The 23,375-nt window shown below is 46.2% G+C and overlaps 1 pseudogene across 1 annotated transcript in view; it reads right to left on the bottom strand.

The window, feature by feature from the left end:
• Positions 1-23,375, bottom strand: part of LOC144121827 (fatty acid synthase-like) — a 107,201-nt pseudogene that overhangs the window by 36,877 nt on the left and 46,949 nt on the right. Inside the window, exons 14-18 of the transcript XR_013312711.1 lie at positions 23,181-23,354; positions 20,403-21,618; positions 8,240-8,394; positions 6,877-7,080; positions 902-1,204 (exon numbers count right to left, since the gene is read on the bottom strand). The product of XR_013312711.1 is annotated as a fatty acid synthase-like (transcript). The remainder of the gene's footprint in view (positions 1-901; positions 1,205-6,876; positions 7,081-8,239; positions 8,395-20,402; positions 21,619-23,180; positions 23,355-23,375) is intronic.

Below are 23,375 nucleotides of genomic sequence, written 5' to 3'. Positions count from 1 at the left end.
TTTAGCCTAAAATTGGCTGCGCCTCAGGTGACTACAAGCAAGATACAATCATTATAAGGTTCGATTCTGATGGATGCTAGTAAGGCGCCATTCGTCACCTGCTTACATGTTATCTATTTCACTTTAAAGAACTGTGGGTCACAACGTCTGCTAAGATTAGGTATACCTGGTTGGTTGCTTATCTTGTTTTGTTTCTACTCCTTTGAAAAAATCTAGATGACGCTTTTTCGCCGCATTTCGCATTTCGTGGTCTCACTGTCATATGTCCTCAGAACATTGCTCAGCCCTTGCTACTATCTTGCTACTCTCGACAGCGACGAAAGAAATGACGGGATCACTAAACAAGCTCTTAGTAGTATGTACTAAACCGTCTCGCGCATACTGATACTGATGACCGCACTTTGCTGATGGTGCGGTGGCTGCCAAGTAATGTGTAATTTTGATGCATATTTAAGTAAAGGTAGGTCTTAACAACAGGACTGCTTGTTCACGCCACCGATCGTCTCTACAACGGGTGAGGGCAGACAAACTTGGAGGCTGATTAGAGTTACTGGACGTTTCTGTTCCAGAGGAAAACGTCAACGATTAATTAACTTTGCTGCTCAAAGATTCTTAAGCCTGCCTTTCTGTTTTTTTTTATTGCCACGCGACAAAATTTCAAAATTAACCAAAATACATTTTTTAGAAAGCAACAAGATGAGTACAGCATGGGCGTTTGGTCCGCAAGTCTTCAGACATCATGAGCGCACTCCCTTCTTACCAAATCTCGGTGTGCGCCTTTTTGAATTGTTCTCAGCTGGATTCGTGCGCTACGAAGAAGTAGAGGCTGTTTCAATTTGTTCAAATGACCTCAACAATACGTGTTACAGAAAAGCGCGGCTGGTGAAGAAGTGGGACTCACCGACAGTAGGGAACACCTTGCAACCCATGGAGAGGGCCACCGATATTGACGCCTGTCCAACGGCACCACTCCCCTGGTGGACGAGGAGTGACTCTCCCGGTTGCAAGCTGCCTCGTACCAACAGCGCGTAGTAGGCAGTCACGTACGCCAGTGGTACTGTGGAGGCATCTGCGAAGCTCCAAGTCTCCGGTACCTCCCATTGAAGTCCGGTGTTGGCGGCCACAGTAGTAGCCATGCCCTCACTCATCACCAATCCCATGACACGGCGTCCATGGTAGTCGCGACCGGAGAATTCCTGGAGGCCTGGAAAGCATTCGGAGATAGCCTGGCTATTTAAGTATAAATGAACAATGTTCCTTTGATGTCTGCGTGAGCAGCATTTCTGAGCAACATGGCTTAATTTTTGTAAATAGAGGACTGATGTATACAGGACAGAATGCCGCATAATGCATAAGAATATTCAGAAATCCTCAAATAGATAACGAACCAAAAATGAAGTTTTAAAGGTTTCTCGGGAGATGCATCTTCGGTACTGGGTTCAAAGATCAGCAAACAGATAATGAAATAAAAATGTTCCGAGGACAGGGATGTTAAAATGCAGTTTCATGCCAGTACGCAACATTCCCGGGCACAGCGAAAAGCAGAACAAGAAAATATATTGGCGCCTAAAATTCAAGCAAAATGAAAAACTACAGAAATATAAGTTTTATGCCCACATGATGGTACGGAAAAATATAAGGCTAAAAGCGATCGCTGAATGCCAGCAGTTCGACGAAACGATTAGCAGGCGCTAGAAAATTTTTAGGCCTCGTGAAGCGTTTGGTACAAATTCAAAAGAAACACGCCGGCATATACAGAATGATGAGGGTAGCTTCTTGAAAATGAAGAACTTGCGACCTAATTGGCAACATTTAGAAGAAACTCTTTGAGTAGGACGAAGCCAGTGGTATGCGACTTGATTCAGCCAGCTATTGAGTGGAGGTTTTGACATTTACATAGACGAGTTATATTAAAAAAATGGGGAGAGTAAGATGCTTCTTTATACAGCAACAGGATTGGCGAAAATGTTAATGAAACTAATTGTAATCATTGGTACTAAAACAAGGAAGACAGTCGGCGCTGCTTTAATGATGTAGCCAGAAGAGAGTGAGCGTGATGTACAAAAAAAAGGCGAAAAATGTCGCACATGATCCAATCTGCCTTTTAGGCGGCATCGTTTTTGTACAGAAATAACAATATAAGTCATCAATGATATGCTGCGAGATTAGAGTGGAAAGTCTGAGGTATTGGCAGAACTGCAGAACTGTTTAAGACAAGGTCGTCCATTAGGCGGGAACATATTTGAAGTCACCCAATGAATATGAATTGCTACAGGTCAAGAACGAACACTGGGTGTAGCGTTTACGCTCACTAAAGGGGCTGACGATAATGTGCATTAAACTTTGGTATAGTAAATTTTAAAAATAGAGGACGGGGGTAGTGAAGCAATATTTTTTCGAAGAGAAATCTATATAGAGAACAACGTAGCAATTATTTGAGAAGGAAATGAGAGTACTTCAAGGGCTAAGGTTAAAAGAGGACTTAGGCAGAGGTGTTCTTTATTGCCTCTTTTTTATTTTTTATAGTCTACATCAGGAGAATTGAAAGGAGGCTAGAAATTAGGAGGTTAGGATTTGCTGTGTGACGGTGACGAATGCGCTAACTGGAAAGAAGTCGCTTATCGGAACTGGTGCATTCTGATGATACGGTTTTTTTAGCAGAGGGTTCATTTAGCAGCAGAGGTTCTATGACCGAGATTCAGAGCAGTGAAATCGGGATTTATAGTTAATAGTTATCAGCCCGGCACGATGGCGTTGCAAAATTTGTAGTTTTATTCAGTTAAGGCGTGGAATTATCTTGGTATATGGATAACTGATGGTAGAGAATACATGCTAGATCAGAGACAATAGTAAAGAAAGCAAGAAGAAATACACCTGTCAAGAAGCATTGGCTCTCTGAAGATTTAGCAGGTATGAAGCGATTTGAGGAATTTTGATGAGCCCAATGGCACCGGGCTTGATATTGATGTTGATGCGCGCCTGGCACCTGCTACAAATCAGTACTTGAAATTAAAGTAGATGCCAGACGGCAGTCTTGCGTTCGGCGTGCGTGAGAACGTGGGAAGATATATAATGAGGCAGTGCAAGGTGATACGGAATAGTCAATGATCGAAGCACGTGAGCCAGGAAGTAAGGCTCAGTATGAAGGAGGCTTGAGGCAAACAAAAGGTAAGCGATGGGTGGCAACTGTTTTCGGGGGCTATACTGCTGTAGTGTAGGCACTACATGTAGGGAAGGGGGTTGATGGTTCTCTGTCAAAATGAAGAAAAAGAAAGGAAGGCATAAAAACTACTGAAATACTCTTGAAACAGGGAGTGAGAACATAAAAATATATTCGCTGCAAAACGGATACTGTAAAAGCAAAGCTTAAACTGCCCAGAACGACTAAAATAAAATTAAAGCGAAAGCTTTTTCGACAGTTTGAAGCGAAGTGCGTTACTTTTCAAGGCTAGGGCTGTATCCTTGAGGAAGAAATAGTACTGGGAAACATTTTACACCCTTAATGAGATGATGAGATGTGCTGTCGCTATAAGCAAACCAGATAAACGATAAAACGTTTTTTTATCGAGCGTAAGGCCGTCTAACGCTCAGTGAATGAGGCCACCAAAAAGACGCAAGGGGCTCTCTGGTTTTTGAAAAGCCAGAACATGCTAAACTTCAAACAGGTAGAAGCAAATAGGACGCGATCGGAGTGTTGGTGAGGAGACAAGAGGGAACATTAGAGGGTGGAAGATGAAAACTGGCATTGAATCAGAGGAAATTTACCAAATTAGGATACAATTTCTGGGCGAAAGTTATCAGCACCTCTGTTCTAAAGGGATGCTCCTAATTATCACTCGGTCAGGCTACCTGACTGTGTTACGTGGGTTGAATCGATATATAATTGTGTCTTAATTTATCATGTTCCGACTTGCGCTGCTCGATAATAACAATGCATAGAAAAATGCACTCAAGAAAAGGAAATAATTGCCGGTTTAATGGAATTACATTCATGAATCGATTGGCACTCGGGACATGAAGCCCACAAAACCGCAACCTGGAAGGCACTTCAACTCCAAAAATAGAAAAAAACAAGCAAGAACATCTGAGAAAAAGTATTTTTTCTCTTTTGAAAGAAACGAAATTGGGAAATGTAACAAATGATATAATTATGATAATCTGTTTGTTCTCTTAAAGATCCGAACAGTACAAAATAGGCCGCGTTTTTTGCGGAATGTAAAGTTAACATTGTCAGAACTGCACTTAAATAAATTACACTCCTGTAATATAAGCGTTGTGGCTTGTGTTGTTCCCCGCATCCACATGCTTACACTTTAAAATATTGCCCTCGTGCTCGGGATTCTGATACGGTACTACAGCAGTAGATTGCGTTCTACGAATCGGGCGTACATCCGCACGCTCCTGAGTCATTCCTTGGGGGCCATGCTGGCGCAGCTGCGCACACACCAGCGCGTTCTGCCACAAGACGTATGGTGTTGGCAGCCTCCGCCGCTATGTATACCAACAAGATGAACCAGTACTAACATGTCCAACTTCTCGTTCTGCTTCTGTATACCCCTTTTTAAAACTACGTAGACTGCTAACAGACTCCTTATAGACTCTATTGCTTTTGTATTGATATTTATTTTTGCCAAGATATAGGAAATTCTTTAGATATTGAAATTTTTGTATAGATATTTTTTCTGTAGACAAAAAACTATTGAAAGTATCTGGAAAGAAATCTATAGATTCTACAGACTAGTCCATACAAAGCCTGAAGACTTTGAACAGGATTTTATGGACACTCTAAAGAGCATCTACAGAAACTTTTCTAAGGCTGTCGTCTCACACTTGCGACCCCTCCGCTTCTGTTTTGACCGTTGTTTTCATGGCGCCTGTGAGCAGGGCAGGAGGTCTTTTATCTAGCCCAGCAGAAATGGCGTTAAGGTGGCGCACAGACTGCACCAGCTGTAATCTATTTGTGCTACAGAGCAAGACACATATTTACGCAGATCCGAAGTCGCCTCACATGACCCGAAGCCACAGGGTCTATAACCCAGCCAGCCATACGATGACATGAAAGCCTATATACAAACAAAGACACAGGTAGATGACATGAGAAAAAGCTGTAAGTTTTTAACCCATGAGTGAAAGCTCTGCTTCACTGAAAAAAAAAGTAGTAGCAGGCGTTGCGTTACATTTCGTCGCAAAATCTATTCTTGGGCGTAAGCAAGCAATTGTAAATCAAAAACAGCGACAAATTAAACGGTAAGCCAGATTGAAGGTTTCTATTCACAAAATACTTAGACACTTGCGAATGAAAGTAATTTATATAAAAACGATACAATTTTGTCGCAAGAGTGTGCCAATAGAAAATAGTTGATTGCTAAACAGATCTACGGAAGCATCAATAACGCACGCGCCGCCTTTCTGTACATTCTGAAACGCTTTGATTATCTTGCCCACAATCACACAACGACCCAGCTCAGTATCTTATTCCCATAGAGTACTTTGTCACACGAAAAGACTTTGCAGTGGAGTGACAAATTAGACTTTGCTCCTCTTTCTGACGACAATTCAAGCTCCTGTGCACTCAGGTGGGTTTCGTTCCCTCCTCACCTCTAAGTGTGTTTTTGTGAGCGAGTGCTACGTGCTCAGTGGAACTGTGATACTGGGAAGAATTTGCAACTGGTGGCGCCCGATACAATCGAGGTGTATTACATTATAAACAGAGCAGGTAGTTTTTGGCCGTGCTTTGGAGCTTCTAGATCGACGCCTACTGACAGAAATGAAGATTCTCAGCCACTGGCCGCGGCGATCGTCGGCGGTGAAGGCCTCCAAGGCACTGCTCTGCTTCTTTTGAACTTCTGGCCTGCGCGATAGGACTTTAACGAACGCCGACTCTCCATAGCAACTCTCCTTTCTCTTTCATTTTTTATTCTTTCACCCCTTTCCCCTCGTGTAGGGTAGCAAACCGATTATTCTTTCGGTTAACCTCCCTGCCTTTCCTCTTCTTCCTCCTCCTCATCCTCCTGGCTTAGCTCTCCAAGAAATTATATCTTAATTCTTGACAATTTCTCCTGACGTAATTTTTTGCTTTTTTTTCAAGCGGTTTTCTTCGCAGCATTTTAAGCCTGTGGTGTTCCGTGACGCCTTTTAACTTTCTGACTGCTTTAGTCTGCTGCTGTTGCTGATTTATTGGTATGTAATTTTTGTGTTCTTCAGCAACTTTTCCTACAATCTGTCACACTCATTTGATACGGGTTTATCTTCTCTTTAGTTCTACAGAAGGGGAATTTCGTGCGTTGGTTTAAACAGATTTAGCTCTTGGCAGATCGTGGATTGGTGTATTCTGTTAATTTATGAACTTCCAAGATAACATTTCTCTGTTTTGGTTCTCTGTTTTTGTGAGTTATGCCAAATGATTGTGATATGTGTGAATATACGAGATTTTTGTTTCAATTGAGCGAAATACAGACACCGAAATTAAGTGAAGTTCAGCTGTAATCGTAAGTTCGCCCGAAGATGTTTCCTTTCAAAAACTATCACTGTAATTTAAAGCATATCTAGTAACAGTTTCTAGTGTGTTGCTGGGTATAAAAAGCTTTAGCATCTTTTTTCGGTTCCGTCAAGGTGGATTTGGTTCATTTCGAAAGAGAAAACTTTTCAGGTAGACTGCTCGGACGAAGCAAGTTTGAAGTGTGCGCCTGTGTGTCTTTTAAAAGTGTAGTAGTCTTAGCATGCTTTAAGTCTAGAGCATGCACCATCACCCTTTACCCTCACCAGTCGTCATTCTGCCTTATGTGACACTGCGATTTGTTTCTTGTACATGCCAGATGCTGCCGAAAAGCAATATAATTATTATTAAATATATTTCTCTCCATGTCACGTACTTACCACGCGAGGTGTCAGGCGGTAGCTCAGCTGTAGCGTGTGTAACTTTAGTAGAATTCAGTGGAGTGCAGTACACACTGCATAAGTCCATGCTGTCGTCAATGCCCGCGTAGGGTAGGAGCGACTCATACCACCGGAGACCGGACAGGACGCCTTGCGTTCCAGCACTGAGGAAGGCGAACTCCGTCACTGTTCTTTCCGCACCACCTGCAAGACGTGGGGTACCGAAAAAGAAGCGCCGGTGTTGGCGAAGGCGCAGGCTAACCACACGTACAAATTTATCATAGAGCGCTGACGACATCGAAGCCACCACTGCGCTTGAATGTTACTTTCAAGAGTCACAGAGACCAACCTATTCTTACCTTATTTCTATGCAAAATGTTGGTTGCTTAGTTAATCTTGGCTGTACCGATGTTCGTTAAGCAACGAAAGGCTTTGTTATTTCTTTCAAGCTTCGAGTCCAAAGGGAAATATTTTTCTGCAGTCGCCGAATTCAAATTCGTGACATTGAAAAGAACGTCCGGAGTTTCATGGACTCTCTGCTCACTGGCTGCCAGTAGACGGCTGTGTGCTCTGCCCTCAGAAATCTACATGGTCCGTGGCGAAATCTCTAAATTTCGGGAATTCAAATTCTAGAAGAGACACACTCCAAGCAGCACAGGCATCGGCCCATTATTGCAAAAGGATGGTTCCATCCTGGTCCTTTGTATGGCCAACCTTTGCCAATGCGGTTCCAATGTTGGGCCAACTACCTGTGTTGATTGGGATGGGCTGAAAGGGGCGGCGGAATGAAGGGATCTAGTTTAATTTAGACCACATGGTGTTCTTTATCGCCGCGCTCACATCAAATAGCACACCAGGAGTTTTTGAGCTTCACCTGCAACGAAAGACGGCAGACCAAGCCATGTTGAACTCGGGCCCTAGGTTTCAGTAGCCGAGCGCCGTAAGCATCAAGCCACAGCGGAAAGATTTCTTTGTGAACATGATCGGCGGGCTTGATAATTGTGTCGCACCACCATGCACTCAAGCATATAGGTGAAGACGATGAGAAATGCAGGAACACGGCAAAACGTCCATGTACGTCGGAATGGTGTAATTCTTCAGCCTCATGCAGTAAGTACTAGCTCTTTGCGCTCTCTGCCATTAACTCTAGGCACGTGACCATACACGGCTTTGATGTTGTTTCGCCTGTTCTTGCCCATATACGCTAACCATCTACCGACAGCAGCTTCGTTCTGATTAGAGCATGGTATTCACCCGATGTAGTACATTGTAATTTAATCTCACCCCAGCTTTTATTTAAGGTCACAATCATGTTTAGTAAAAAGATGCTTATTAGTTTCAGTTCCACGCGCCGCGTACTTACGTGGTAGTGTGCCAGCAAGCCTGAAGGATCCCCACTCTCCATCGCGGTAGATATTCATGACCAGGTCTTTAGACAGTATGTCGGCAAATGCCGCGTTGTTTGGATGAAAGTCGATTGTCTCTTGTGCGTGCTTCAAGCTCGCATTGAATATGCACCTACAAAGAAGCAGAGACAAGTAGAAAAAAAAATCTGGACTGTGTTTGGCTGGAAAGCACCTTTGTGAACGCGTCCGATGTGTATATAAATCCCACAAAGAAGTTTTTACAATCTCGTCCCCCACCCATTTACAAAAATGGTCTATAGAGTTTTGAGACTTCTTATAGACCCTTTTTCCTTCTTATAGATATTTCTTTTTGTCTATACGTAATCTTTGGACTGTCTGTAGATAGAAGCCTATTTAAAGTGTATGGCCATAAATTTATGGATTGTGTATAGACTATCTATGGGCTTTTTATTGCCAATACACTAGTCTCTACAGTTTGTCTGTAGGGAGTCTATAGACTTTAAAGACAGAAGTTTGTGGACAGTCTTTGGACTGTCTAAAATAATTGTAAGGGGCAGCAGATTTTTCGTCGCGAAGGAGACAAACATTAGTGAAATAAACCGAAAATCGAGGTCCTTCATAGCAGTATCTAGGCCGACGTTACCGCGGCGGTGGCAGAAGCGAGGGCCCCATGTTTCATCACACTTAGCTTTCCTTTACTCGCTTTGAGTCATGTTCACAAACAACGAATGGTGCGCTAGGATTTCTGTGGTTCTCAGTTCATCCTCACCAAATGTTTCACGATCATTTGATTTTCCTCGAAACATTGGACCCTAATTTTCATTCGATACGAAACGCCCCGCGTTGGATCCATCGATGCGGCGTTCAACCGTTGACCACGAGGTCGCAAGTTCAATTCCAAACGAAACAAAACCACTTCAACGCGGCAGAAATGCGAAGGTACACGTGTGCTATATGTTACTGCACTTTTAAAAAAGAACGTCATTGCACCCTTGGAAACCCAGGGTGATGGAGGTTCGTCTCAACGAAGCCTCCAATTCTCTTTCTTTCCACTTGTCCTTTAATGCTTTCCTTCGCGCACTGTTCTAACGTCTCTTCGAAGCGAAATACGGCCGCATTCTGCCTTTCCTTCTGAGAACACTATCACACCACCAGGTCAGTAGACATGTCTTATAAGGTGCCAATTAATGACAATAAGAAAACACGATGCCAAGAAAAACTCAGTGCTCCATTCGGAAAAAGCAGCTTAAGTTAAAAACAGTCCTCCATTCGGAAAAACCAGCCTATGTATTACAGAGAAAACCCGACCGCGGTGGCTGTGTTTCGATGGAGGCGAAACGCTAAGGCACCCGAGTGCTGTGCAATGTCAGTGCACGATAAAGATCCCCGGGTGGTCGAAATTATTGCGCAGCCCTCGACAATGGCCGCCATTTCTTTCTTTCTTCTTTCACTCCTTCCTTTAGGCGGGGATGGCAGTCGCCGCTGCAAGGGAGCAGATGTCGCGGGCCACTGAGCCGTCCATCTCCTCGTGTACACCGACGCCCTACGACTGCACAGCCAGCAGCACGCCACCTTCCTGGGCTTCTCCACCGCGGCGGAGTTATGGCGATCCGACTCGGGCTGGACCTGCTTCTCACCTTCTGCCCTCCGCTGCCTACGAGTGCTCGGCTGTGCGACTCCCGCGCCGCCCTCAGCCGCCTACAATCCAACGGCCGCGGTACCCCACTAGTGCAGGACATTCGCTCTCGCATCGAGCGCCTCACGCAGAGAGTATGCGCCGTGCGTACACAGTGGGTGCCCGGTCACTGCGGCATCGCCGGCAACGAAGAAGCTGACGATCTCGTGACCGCCGCACGTCAACTATCCCCCCGTTATCTGCCCCTTGCGCTGGAGGACGTGCGTTCGGTCATCCACGACCATCTCCGAAAGCAGCACCCTGACCCACGCATCGCAGCAGGTGATCGCATCGACAGCAGCAACGGCTGTCGCGCACTTACGCGGTCGCAAAGTGTACTGATCCTCCGCGCGCGCATTGGCTGCCTGTGGCCCGGGGAACGACGGGAGCGTCACGGAATCGTGACGAGTACTGTGTGTGACGCATGCGGTGCAGTAGAAACAATAGAGCACTTGCTCCTTCACTGTGCCGCGTACGCCGATGCTCGTCGTGATATGCTTGCGGCCTATAGGGCGCAGGGCATACTACCAGACTCCATCAAGACGCTATTGTGGCCGCAGGGCAGTGTGCGCACTCGTGAGCGAACTTTGGTGAGCCTATGCACATTCCTCCAACACACGGGCTTGACATCCCGTCTGTTCTCCGTCAGGTAGTCACACGCAGTGACCGAACGCTCCGCGAGTTCTACCTTGAACGATTAACAACTGGACGCCCCACCCAAATTGTAGTCAACATAGTGCTGTGCGTGCTGTTGTTAGTGCTCCATCATGAACTATTCACGCCCATAACCTGGACACATTTATTATTTCGTAAATTGTTTGTGTATAATACCTATCCCCCTATCATCTCTTCCTGTCTTCACCTCTTTCATTTCATTTCTATATTCTGCCTGCTATCCTATTTTCCGCTGCCCCAGCTAAGGTGCTTCAGTATCGATGGCAGATGCCGGGGCTGGCAAAGCTCTTTTCCTTCCTTTTCATTATTATTTTAATAAAAACCACCCGTACTACTACTACTACGGCGCGGTTCAGGTGTCCGCCGATATGTGAGACAGATACTGCGCCATTTCCTTTCCCCAAAAACCAATTTTCATTTTCAAGTATTACAGAGCGAGAGATAGCTTTGTTGCAGTAAATTAAGAAACATTCATGTGGGAAAATTTTAGGCGAGTATGAATTAAAATTTTATTAAGTATGCGAGTCACACTGACATGCTCTGAATAAGTAAGAGGCGAAGTTCCTTGCACATAAGGCTGAACATGGACATTAACGGGAGTTTTCCACAATGCGCTCCGTACAATCAACAACCTGTTCATAATAAAAACTTAGCCGGGTTTAACTGAGCTTAAACCGACGTGTGACATGCGAGCGCGTGGTGACGTAAATGCTGACGCCACAAGTGACACCATAACAACCGGATGGCACAAATCTCCAAGCTGTGAACACCTTTTTAACGGGTGACCAGAAACAAGTTTTTGGAACGACCCGGGTCAAATTTGGAGGTTGCCGTCTAGTCGGGCATGATCAGTTATGGTTGAACATCGATTTTGGTCCAGATCTGCCGGGGAAAATTTCGGGTGTGGCCCGGGCAGAATTCTTGCCGCTTGGCATCATACTTATATGGCAAGGAGGGATGCACAAGGATGTTGCGCGAGCGAGCTGCAAAATGCGCAAGCAAGGTGCGCAGGCAAGATTTTTGCCAACCAACTTATTCTGATTCTGGTTCTGATTTAATAAACACTTGTCCGTAAAGTTTCGAGACTGATTTATTTTCTTCTCTATAAATGATTCCCCAAAACAAATGTTGGTGCGTATATGTAGCGCCATCGTTTTTTGGCTAACCTAAGCTATTTATGCTAATTGCTGTGGCAGCCACTAGATGGCACTACATGGAGAAATATACGTTGTCGCTAGTCGTCTGCGCATTCTACTGGGAGTGAATGCGGTAAGATGGACGTCCCCCTCGAACATCGTGTAAACATAAAATTCTGTGTGAAGCTTGGGAAGACAGCCACACAGACGTATAAGCTCCTTTGTGACGCTTACGGCAACGATATATTATCCTTCAATAAAACGGTGAGTTGAGCGAGTTGGTACATACTGCTGGGAATAGCAGCGCTGAGACGAGGGACAAATAACGAAGAAGACAACATGACCGGCGCTGTCCGGTCCTGTTGTCTTCTTCTTTGTCCCTCGTCCCAGCGCTGTTATTCCCAGCAATATATTATTCCGGGCGTGAGTTTTCGAGTGGCGCAAGAGGTTCGTTCCGGGGAGAATGTCGGTGGAAGACGGCGCCCTTCAACCTCAGGAGAGAAAACAACGTGGCTCAGATCAGAGAAATCGTACAGCAAGACCACACCATTACAATCCGCGTACTGTCAGATGCTCTCGACATTAGTGAGACAACATGCCACCAAATTTTGCGTGAGAACTTGAGGAAACGAAAGCTGAATGCCAGCCTTGCACCGCACTCTCTCCCACAGTGCCAGAATGACACGCGGGCATCAGTGAGAGCTGATTTGCTCTCCGACGCAGAGGATACTGCATTCGTCGACAGCATCTTTGCTGAAGACGAAACATGCAGTTTTCAATACGATCCTCAAACAAAGAGGCAGAGCGCCGAATTGCGGTCCGCAAGCTTTCCGGCGTCGAGAAAGGTGCGGCGACAGAAGTTTTTGCCTGTTGTCGACGGAAAGGGGGTAACCTTTCGCGCCAAAGAATACCCTCCCCCACCCCTGCCCCCTCCTTCGCTCCGGCACCGATGACTCAGCGTGCCGCGAGTGACCTAATTGTTCTAAGAGGTGGTTTCCGCGCTCGACCAATGGGGTCGCGCGCCCGGCGGAAGAAGGAGAAGGAGTTTGTGCGGTTAAAACTGCGTGTATGTGCGCGCCTGCCTTGGCGCGAAGAACAAACAGACGCGGTGCGCGCCTATAAATGAGGGGCTGCAACCGCCGTCTGTTAGCCTAGAGATGGGCAAAACGGCTCACTTCAGTGAGGGGCTCAGAACGGCTCCGCTCACTGAAGTGAGCCGGATCATTTGAACGGCTCACCCGCTCACTTGGGTCGCTCAGGAAAGAGCCGGGTCTTTTGAGCAACTCCTTTAAAGAACGAGTGAGCCGTGGTTCTTTCCTTCCCACCCTCTCTCCACAAGTGCGGCGCAGGGACCATCACTTTTTTTTTTCTTTTCCTTCCGCATGCTACCGGCTCCTTCAAGCGCGTCTCTATTCTTGATGGCGCCGAGGCGTCGCGGGCCTCCGCTATCAGATATTTCTGGGACGAGCCAGTGGGTTAGTGGCACCGCCAGTTAGCTGAGAAAAAAAAAGAAAGAAAACTTGTCATCGTTCGAGAGGCGACGTGCAGGTGGGGCAGGGAAGGAAAAGAGTATCACGCAATAAGGGTAAGGGCTCCCGTAATAATAGGTTTTTCGAAAATTTTCGTTATGTGTTTTTCTTTTATCCAAGCCCTGGGCTCGAGGTTGTGTCAAACTTCAGGGCTGTAGGTGGCTACCTTCATTGGTTATCGAAACTTAAAACGGGCCTCGAAATACGGCCGCCCTAACTTCTTTGTTTATAAATTTTACAAAAACGCAAGCAAATGCATTACAAATCACAAGTCGGTATTGCCTAGTTTAGCTAGAGGCTCCGTGCAGTGGCTTGTAATTCTGCAAATATACCTAGGCTTTAACACGTGGGTCGATAAGTAAGGTCTTGTAGTGTATGTTCTCTGTGTGAGAATTACCTTTTTTTAGTTACACTTAGTTCGGCCGTCTGTATGAGATCTGCTTCTGTAACTCAGTTTGCCTTTGTACGTTTATGTAGATATATTTCCTCTCTTCATCATCTGCATTCGACAATCGTCCCCATCTTCAAACGCTGCCTGGAGAGACCCTGTTCCTCTCTAAAGAAAAGGAAGAGACCATGCCTGAATTTACTACACGGCTATTTTACCGATGCATATATTGTTTTGTTTTCATGAAAGCCAAATAACTAGCAGGTTACACTGTAACCTCTGCTATAGAGTTTAGTTATTTGGCTTTAAAAAAAACGATATGTACATTAGTAGAATAACCGTGTTATAGGTATTTTTACTAATACCTTCGAAATGTTGCACCAGCTCACGATGCAAGATCGGTGGGAGTCGTGAGACATCGCTCGAACAACAGCTGTCAACGAACGGCGCCATCCTTTGCCAATGATTTGCCAGAAGACACGTTCTGAGCGAAACAGCGCTCGCAGACAACGGACGACAACAAGAAAGCCACAACACCGCAGGACAACACAAAGCGAGGACAAGCTCTGCGAGCGCTCTTTTGCTCGGAATGTATCTGAACCAACTCGCCCAGAAATACGCACTTTGACAAAAGACCCGGCTCTGATTGAACGGTTCTTCGAACGGCTCACTGAACGAGAGAGAAGCGCCCCTTCAAAACAGCCGCACGGCTCACTGAACGAGAGAGAAGCGGATCTCCAAAAGAGCCGCACGGCTCACTGAACGAGAGAAGCGCCTCTCCAAAAGAGCCGCACGGCTCACGGCACGAGAGAAGCAGTTCACCAAAAGAGCGACTCTCCAAAAGAGCCAAACGGCTCACTGCACGAGAGAATCGGTTCACCAGAAGAGCGGCTCTCCAAAAGAGCCAAACGGCTCACTGAGCCAAAGACCCGGCTCTTCAAAAGATCCGGATCTCCAAAGGAGCCATTCGGCTCGCTGAGCCGAAGACCCGGCTCTTCAAAAGATCCGGATCTTTTGAAGAGCCGGGTCTTTGGCTGAGTGAGCCGTTTGGCTCCTTTGGAGATCCGGATCTCTCCTTCAGCGAGCAGGCGACCCGTTCACTCAACCAGCTTTCTCGCACTGCTAATAGATGGCGCGCAAATCGAACCAGCAGCTCTGACGGACGGTTCGACACGGCTAACTGAACGACAAACCAGCTTTCTCGCACTGCTAACAGATGGCGCGAAAATCGCACCCGGCAGAAGACCCAGCGACACAGCTCTGACGGAACAGACAGTTCGCCGTTTGGCACGGATCACTACGCTGGACTACGGTCCTATGGATCAGTGGGCCGGATCTCCAAAAGAACCGCCGCTCACTTTTACTGAGCCACGGCTCACCCGCTCTTTTAAAAGAGCGGCTCAGAAGATCCAGCTCACTCCTGAGTGACCCATCTCTATGTTAGCCCGAGCCGCCGTTCAAGCTTCTGAGAAGCGCGCCCGCTCGACTTCCGGGAGAACACCACTCGACCAGCCAAGGAAGGACCAGCGAGGCAACGTGCGCCAGCCTGCGGATCGGCTCCGTCGTGCTCCTCAAGTCGACGGACTGTCGCAGTTTCCGGTGAACAAATTGTGTTTTGTTTGTTTGTCTTTCTCTATGTTTGTGCACTCTAGGTGCAAACATTTTGCTGAATTTTATCTTTCTCCATTGTTACTTTGCACGAGTTGCATTCTATTTGAAAGTCACTTTGTATGTGCTCGTGCGAGTGATTGTGAAATCTCTGTATCGTCTCTTAGCTGTATAAACTTTGTTTTGTTTTGTGTACTTTGGATCCGACCCACTCTCTGGCTGGCGACCGGCGAAAGCTGTGCACCAAACGAACAACCCCCTTGTCACTTGGTAGCTGGTCTCCGGCTCAGCTTGCCACGCTGAGTCGAGGGCATCTCCTCTGTGACCGAGACTGCTACCCCCACACGCTCTAAGGGTGTCTGGGAGCGCACGCAAAAGTGCGCGAAGTGGTGACAGTGCTGCGCAAATGATTTCAATGTTAAGCGCATTTTTTTACTGGACTCACTCTCAGAATTTTACCGACAATGATTGTATCAGCTACGGGTCTCATCTGGACCCAACATATTAAATTTATTTTTGGAAATATGGTGGAGTGCTAGAAGCACACCGGCACGGCTCGGCCCGGTATTGCACTGTCTCCCGGATCGGCCCGGGACATATTAGCGCGCGCGTCTTATCTTTCCTCTCACATCTTTCGACTTTCCTACTTTCAGCACGTGGCAGCGGTTGTGGCTCAGCTTGAGCCAGTGGGCAGGCCCGTGCACTTTCATTTTCATTTTTACCTGACAGCAATAGCAGTAGCAGCAGCAGATTTTTGTGCGGCTCTGATGATCATATGAGCGCCTTCGCGCTAAAAACTCAGAGGGTCTTAAAGACTGCTTACGTGCAGTGAAGGCGAAAGCATTATTGCATCATCGTGGGCATTCGACCTCGACACAGGTTGCACTTTGAGAAATGAAAAGAAAGCTCACCTCGGAAAGTTCTTTCCACAAACGCTGAATTCACCAAGGTCGGAATGAAACACGCGGACACTCGGTTCGAATACCAATTGTATGGCGTCTCCTTCAACGGTGTGCGACAACGGTTGGGACGCAATTTTGTACAAAAATTAGTTTTTGAGGAAATGATATGAAACAGTAATTCTCATATCTCGGTTGGACACCTCAACCGCGCCTTAAGGGAAGGAGTATAGACTCTGCGAATGCATACAACTGAAAGTTCATGCGTTCTCAGTTCAAATTCCTGTCACAATCTAGCCTCCAACTATACTAACACATCTAAGCTATATGCAACTAGAAATCGTTTGACACCACCCGGAACATTTTGCTTACCATTAAGCTACGGATGCAGTCGAGAAAAGAGCGGGTCGAAATTATATCGGAGCCCTCCACTACGATACCTCTTTCTTTTATTCTTCTCTCTCTCGTTCCATCATCCTTTCAGTTACGGTGCGGTTCTGGCGTCCACCGATATATGCGAGAAAGTTATTGCGCCATGTCCGTTCTTCAAAGCCAATTTTATAATTGTATAATTGGTTTTTGGGGAAAGGAAATGGCGCAGTATCTGTCTCATATATCGTTGGACACCTGAACCGCGCCGTAAGGGAAGGGATAAAGGAGGGAGTGAAAGAAGAAAGGAAGAATAGGTGCCGTAGTGGAGGGCTCCGGAATAATTTCGACCACCTGGGGATCTTTAACGTGCACTGACATCGCACAGCACACGGGCGCCTTGGCGTTTTTCCTCCATAAAAACGCAGCCGCCGCGGTCGGGTTCGAACCCGGGAACTCCGGATCAGTAGTCGAGCGCGCTAACCACTGAGCCACCGCGGCGGGGCACAAAGCCAATTTTATTTTCCATTTTTCGTTCATGTGGTCGTTCTTGGTACACTGTTCATGGCAAGCACAAAAGTTCCACGCTGCGATTAGTGGTAAAACTCGCTGCACCTGATAACCACATTTCTTGTAACGCGAGAGCGTTAGTACCGCAATGTCGGCAACAATTGTCCGGCATGGCCGCAGCAACCAGCCACCGGCAACCTAGGAGTGCTACTTAGGGCACATGAACTTGCCACGTCATCACAACCTACACACCTGATTGTGATTAGGCTCACCACCATGGCAGGTGGCAAAAAAATTAAAGATTGGCAGCCACAGGTTGCTCGGGAAGAGCAACCTGTGTCACGCAAGCAGTCGGGTGGCAGCACCTGCCATCGCAGGGCAGTGGCGCATCGCTTAACCGCTGCACTGCTGCGCCAGGTGTGGTATGATGACTGCTAAGTATCTATGAATATAAAATCAAGAAATATCATATCCGCATATATGGGCATGAACCCATTATTTCTATCGCGTCATACCCTTAACACTCTAATAACTGGTACTCTCTGTGATAGGGCATACCCGCTACTGTACTCTCTGTAGTAGCAGTCTACTCTGTCAAATTGCCTACGGAGCGAAACGCCTGCTTCGGAAAAGAGTACAACTGACGTCACACTCTCTACGGTCAGAAGGAGTCGCGGGATTTTTTTTCGCTTTTGTAATGCAGAGCAGCTATATGGCCACCTACGAACCGTATCTCAGACAAACTATGTCCGTCCCTGATTCCGCTTAACGTAAATAAAGTGCCCTTCTTTTGAGTGCAGAAAAAAAGCGATGTGCCGGAGCAAAATTTCTGAATAAACACCATTCAGGGAAAGCACGCTTTTACGTACATACATATGATAAGTGACTGCCTTGTAGCTGTCGCAATTTTTCCGAAACATAGCGATATCGCTAAGTACTTTTCGCCTCCCGGAGCTCTCATTCTCATTTTAGTACATCTGTTTCAAAACAGCGGCCTTGCGAAGAAAAACGCTTCGCAGAAAGGAGCGATGCTTCAGTTCAAGAAGAACACTTATGTCAGATCCCGTAAACCTTCTCTATTCGCCGTGAATGATCCCTCTAAATAGTTCCTATTGCAGTGCTGCTACGGTGCGATTTCTCGACGAGCGCTCAAGTAAATCTTCACATCATTTTTAAAGCAAATAAATATGCAACAGGATAGCAGTTATCTCGATAACGAAGGGTGAGTCTTCAACATTCTGTGCACAATGAAATTGCTTCTGAGCCAAGATTTTTCTTGGCGCGCAGCTGCTGTCTGGACTGTTTCATCAATTACTGATCTGTGCCAAGCAACGCGACAGCGATCTCTAAAGTTAAACGACAGAAGTTGGCGAAACGCGCGCAGAAAACCGCCGCGGAACTCATAAAGAAAGCATTTATATGTGTTCAAAACCACTGACCCTCGTTCTAGCGATAGTGAAGAGGTAGCACACCCTGCTCGCAACGGTTCGATTCCGCTTTCCGACTCAATTTTTCTCTAGGTAGAATAAAGGAGTATATTTAATCCTTCACAGGGCGTAGGCTTCTAAGGAGTGCGACGAATATAGAAAAAGGGGTGGAAAAATGGACAAGCGTGTACTCCATCGAAAGGCGTTCCAAGCACTGCTTCAGTTCTTAGAGTGAAGGCATATCGCTTGCCTTACGCTGCGGTCCAGGTGTACGCCGAGATGTGAGACAGGTGCTGGGCCATTTCCTTTCCCCAACAACCAATTTTATTATTTCAGACACAGCTTAATTGTAACCTCCGATTTTTTCACGTTATTTTTTCTGACCGGTTGGCGTATGAAAAGGCGTAATGATAGGTACATCAAAGACGACTTTCGTTGCGCGGCTATTGCCATTTTTTCGATATTCAATGAAATATGTGCCCCTCACTTGGCTTTTGCACACAACGAAAGAAGGAAATGAGAATTATAAAAGGTTTTCAGCGCAAGGAGACTAAATTACTAGCGGTGGCGAACAAAAGAAACTTGAAAAGCTGACAGCATAGCCTTTTCCAAAAATCGCGGTGTACATTTGGCGGCATTGGCATAGCATTATTTGTGAGAAAAATGCGGCTCTCAAATCGTATAGTTATTAGGTAAATAGAAAGAAGCTGTCTCCTAAATTAAATGAGAATATACAGGGTGCTACACCTAGGACACATTAAAAAAAATAAGCTTTGTGTTAGAAGAACGCTTTCAGGCATTTCATTTTCAGCAGAGTAGTAGATCTGAATATGCTAACTTGCGTTAACTAGCAGACTAGCTGACTAGTACTGAATTGTTAACTTCTAACTATTACTGTTAGGCTCCTTATTTAATTAGAGGGGTGTAGTGCATCGTAATTGATATCAATGTCTGTTTTAGAATTTCCAAGACGCGGTTAACCTCAACGCTGGGGCCAAACAAATTTTGGCTATTTCGACGAGTTACGTGCACTGTAGAGGCTGATATGCCTGCAAGCTTGTCGATAGCGCATGTATTTTGGTGCGATGTAGCCAAAATTTCTCGTAAAGATCTCGCATTTGCTTTTAATATTGGCTTGTTTCAAGCCAGTACATTTACAGGAAATCTTGAACCATGATGCCGCTTGAGAAATTTTAAACAGTTTGCTCTCCTTAAATATTGACGGCCTCCGGTTTCACCGTATATTCGTGCGCCTTAAAACCAAATATTAGAAAGTAAATCAGTGGTCTATTACTATTAAACGTTACGTCCACATTAGATACGTCCACGTTACAGCGTTCCCTTGCCAAGGAAGCTAAATCAAGGGCCCCTAGTGTAAGCCGCAACCAGACGACCGTCATGGCGCAGCGGCGTTCGGCGCCGCGTCTTATGGTGACTTCCAATCGCAGAGTTGGAGCACTTCTGGAGCAACGTTTCCTGCTCTTTTCGGAGCAACTGTATTCCGAACGCAGATCTGAGCCACGGATCGCGTCTTCCAATCGTAGACAGGGAGCGGTTGCGAGCCGAGATTGCTCCGTGGAGCAGTCGGGACTCTGGCCAGAGCAAGTGTACTCCAATCGCAATTTCAGATCGCGCGCTCTGCGCCGGATTCAGGCGCTCTGTCAAAGAGCGTGCATACCGCTCTGGGCCTGCGATTGGAATTCACCATTAGCTTCACCGGATGCCGCATGGCGGCGTCACTACGCAAATCGGTTGCGCCAAGATGCCACGCAAACCGACTTAACCGGCATGTTTCGCTCATAGCCAATGAAGAGCCAACGCCCACGACGCCAAATTTTATGCAACACGGTGCACTTAAAGCTATCGCTTTAAAAATGTGCTTACATTTCATAAAAACATTCACATGAACGAGCACCGCAGAACAACCTGATATGAATGCGTACCTTACGCGACCCTCGGCTGTCTCCCGACGCAGGCAGTTTGTCAAACCGACCACGCCGCTGGTGCGGCAGTCACTGGCGACCAGCCAAATCTTTTCATCACTCGCGTTTTCATACCCGAGGGCTTTGTCTTTGAGTGTCTCGACCCAGTCGCACTTCGTGTTGTTCACCGCAGTCATTTCCTGTTTCACCCCTCGAGCGTCGTTACTTGCTTTCCTGAGAAGCAGTAGTGCCGCGAGGTGGTTAGACTTGAGGCCTACTAGCCTGAACCCATGGGAGTGAAACATCGACTCCACCTCATCTACAGGGTATACTGAGAATTTCACGACACCCACAGCTGACAGGAACGTCTCTGCTGGTGTCAAGCGGGTGCGATTGGCCACAAGTACAAATGCCTTGTTCTTGCACATTGTCGGCAGCTGTTCGAGGAAAAGCTCAAAGCGCTCTTTTTCAGTCGTGTGCAGCCATATAATAATCAAGTCAGCATCCGGCAGCTGACTCTTAGAGGCAGAGATTTGGTTCCAGGTGATTATTTTCGCCCCTTGTGGAACATCCTCTGAGGTGAGTTTTTCTGGAGACGGGTGAGCCACAGTGTAGTCAGTGTTGAGTAGAATGTTTGACAAAGAAAGAAAGCTACACACAGTGCGCGCCATTAGGCAGCAACTTTCTACAGTTGCCATTTCGACAACACGAAGCTTCTTTACACTCGTATTCTCGACCACAACGTCAAGAAGGTGCCTCAAAGGGTCTTCGTCAAAGAGCGATGTATTGAGGCGATCCCTTTGGAAGTCTCGTTTCCAGTCAGACATGGCTGACTGGACAGTGGAGGCTAAGGCTGAGCTATTGGCCCGGTTTTGAAAAGCGGCGAGGAGTCGCAAGAGACCTTGGTTCTCGGCCGCGCTGTCAAGATGTCGAAGGACCACTTCCTCAGGAGGATCACAAGCGTCCATCAATTCTTCAAGGATTCCTTCCTTTTCCCAGCCGCTCAGTTCAAGCACCCGACGAGCCACGCTGCTACAAACCTCCACATATTCCCGAACGCCGACTTCCCTTTCTGTCTGAGCAGACTCGCTGTCAATGTAGGGAACAAATCTGTACTCGTTGAGTGATGGGGTTTCCTCCGAGGCCCGTCGAGGGGCGATGCTGAGCTTGACACCCTCTATAAGAACGCCTCCAGCATGGCATTTGAAGGCACCTTTCTCGCAGAAAGCATCTATGCCTGCACAGAAAGGAACGAATGATCCGAATAATTTAGCATATGGAGCATTAAAATGTCGTGGCTACCAGAGTTTAAGTTATGAAGCTTATTTACTGTAAAAGACTATTGCCGCATTTTTCCGGAAATTCGAAAACTGCTGATACATAACCAAACACTAATGGATGGCAATCGCCATTAATTAATTCGAATTTTTATAACTCGATTGGTCTACTATTTTTATGTTCCTTATATATATCAACCCACAGCTAGTTGTTCTCTATATCTAATGCAATAGCGCATAAAAAGTTATGAAGGGCACTTACGAGTACTTATGCATTCGGAATGCGAAAGCGTTTTTTATTTTTTCTTGGTATTTTAATATGTTTTTATTCTCTCTTCTTTAGTAATGACACACACACGGATTAGAATAGTCGTAAGGCAACGCGTATGCTGGGTTTACTTGTTTTCGTCTAGACGCAGCGCGGTATTGTGCCCTATGGGCTACGTGCTCACTTCGTACTCTGAAACTCTGAGGTTCAATTGCCCGTACCTTCGGAGGAAACTTTATATTTATTTGATACCGAGGTGACGTCGTCTGATTTTTCGTGACATCTTTTGCGGTCAACGATGTCAACGCCCGGTTGCATTGCCGATATCCTATATAATGCTATCGCACTACTGATATCTTAGTGCGTACATAAGCTGGCCGAGAAAATTCTTCAATTACAATCAAAGTCATAAACACATCACTGGAAGAAGGACAGCAAAAAGAAGTGTAAAGGCAATTCGCTTATTGTAGCATATTATCTCTTGGCTGCAATGGCAGGCTTGCTCTCTGGCTCCTTAGTAAATGTCAAAATCGCTATAAATAGCCTCAACTTCTTAGATATCCACAGGTTGCTTAGGGGCAACAGGTATTAAGTACATAGTGAAAAATTGAATGTGATGATTTTGCGACTACATAAAGCAGTCCGTTGCAGAGGGTGCCTCCTGCCGTGCCCCGGTTATATGAAAAAAATTTCTCGTTTCTTAGAAATGTTCCGTCCTTTCAGAACTTGTCCCAGCCTTGATCAATAGTGGCTGTGCCCGGGGCATGGCATTCACCCCTTCCGGTTCGAGGCGAAGGGAACCGGATGCTAATAGCTCGCCAATTGCGAGCTTCTAGGGCGCTAGTCGCTTTTATGGTAGGTTAAACTAAAATAGAACGAAATTGTCTGTGTCATATGAGAGTCTAAATGTCATTTACATACGAATACACCGGATGCCGAGTTTGCTCGGGACTCTACATGGCTCCTTCGTTTGCCTGTCCGGAGAATCGACTTAAGGCTTTCCGACTGAAGTGCCGTTTATGCAGACATCGTGTGGATTTAAAGGTGTAAATATTATAAACTTTCCAGTTTTTAAACTGTCCAGCCTTATAATAGATACCAGTGATTTCCGACCACAAGAAAGTTTGGAATATTGGTTACATTCCGCCTCTGGATAACTCTGTGGCCAAAGCGTATGTAAGACTACTATGAGGAAGCAAATTCCATAGTGTACATTCAAGTTTAGGGGACTATGCAATTACCTCAAACGCTCACCTGTGTTTTGACTCTCCTCCACGGCCCGCCTGTGTAGGAAGGGGTCTATATGAATTACCTTCATTGCCACGGGCAGCCTCAATTTTCTCTGAGGATTGTAAATGATCCTGAGCTGCAGCATTCCGTCGATGAAGGTCACCCAGTTCCCTTCCCACTTCAGCTTTCCGAATGGCTCTGGAAGGAAACAGCTAAGCT

This window comes from Amblyomma americanum, chromosome 2 (genome assembly GCF_052857255.1).
Source record: "Amblyomma americanum isolate KBUSLIRL-KWMA chromosome 2, ASM5285725v1, whole genome shotgun sequence".
Taxonomy (NCBI): domain Eukaryota; kingdom Metazoa; phylum Arthropoda; class Arachnida; order Ixodida; family Ixodidae; genus Amblyomma; species Amblyomma americanum.
This window is presented reverse-complemented; position numbering and strand designations above follow the sequence as displayed.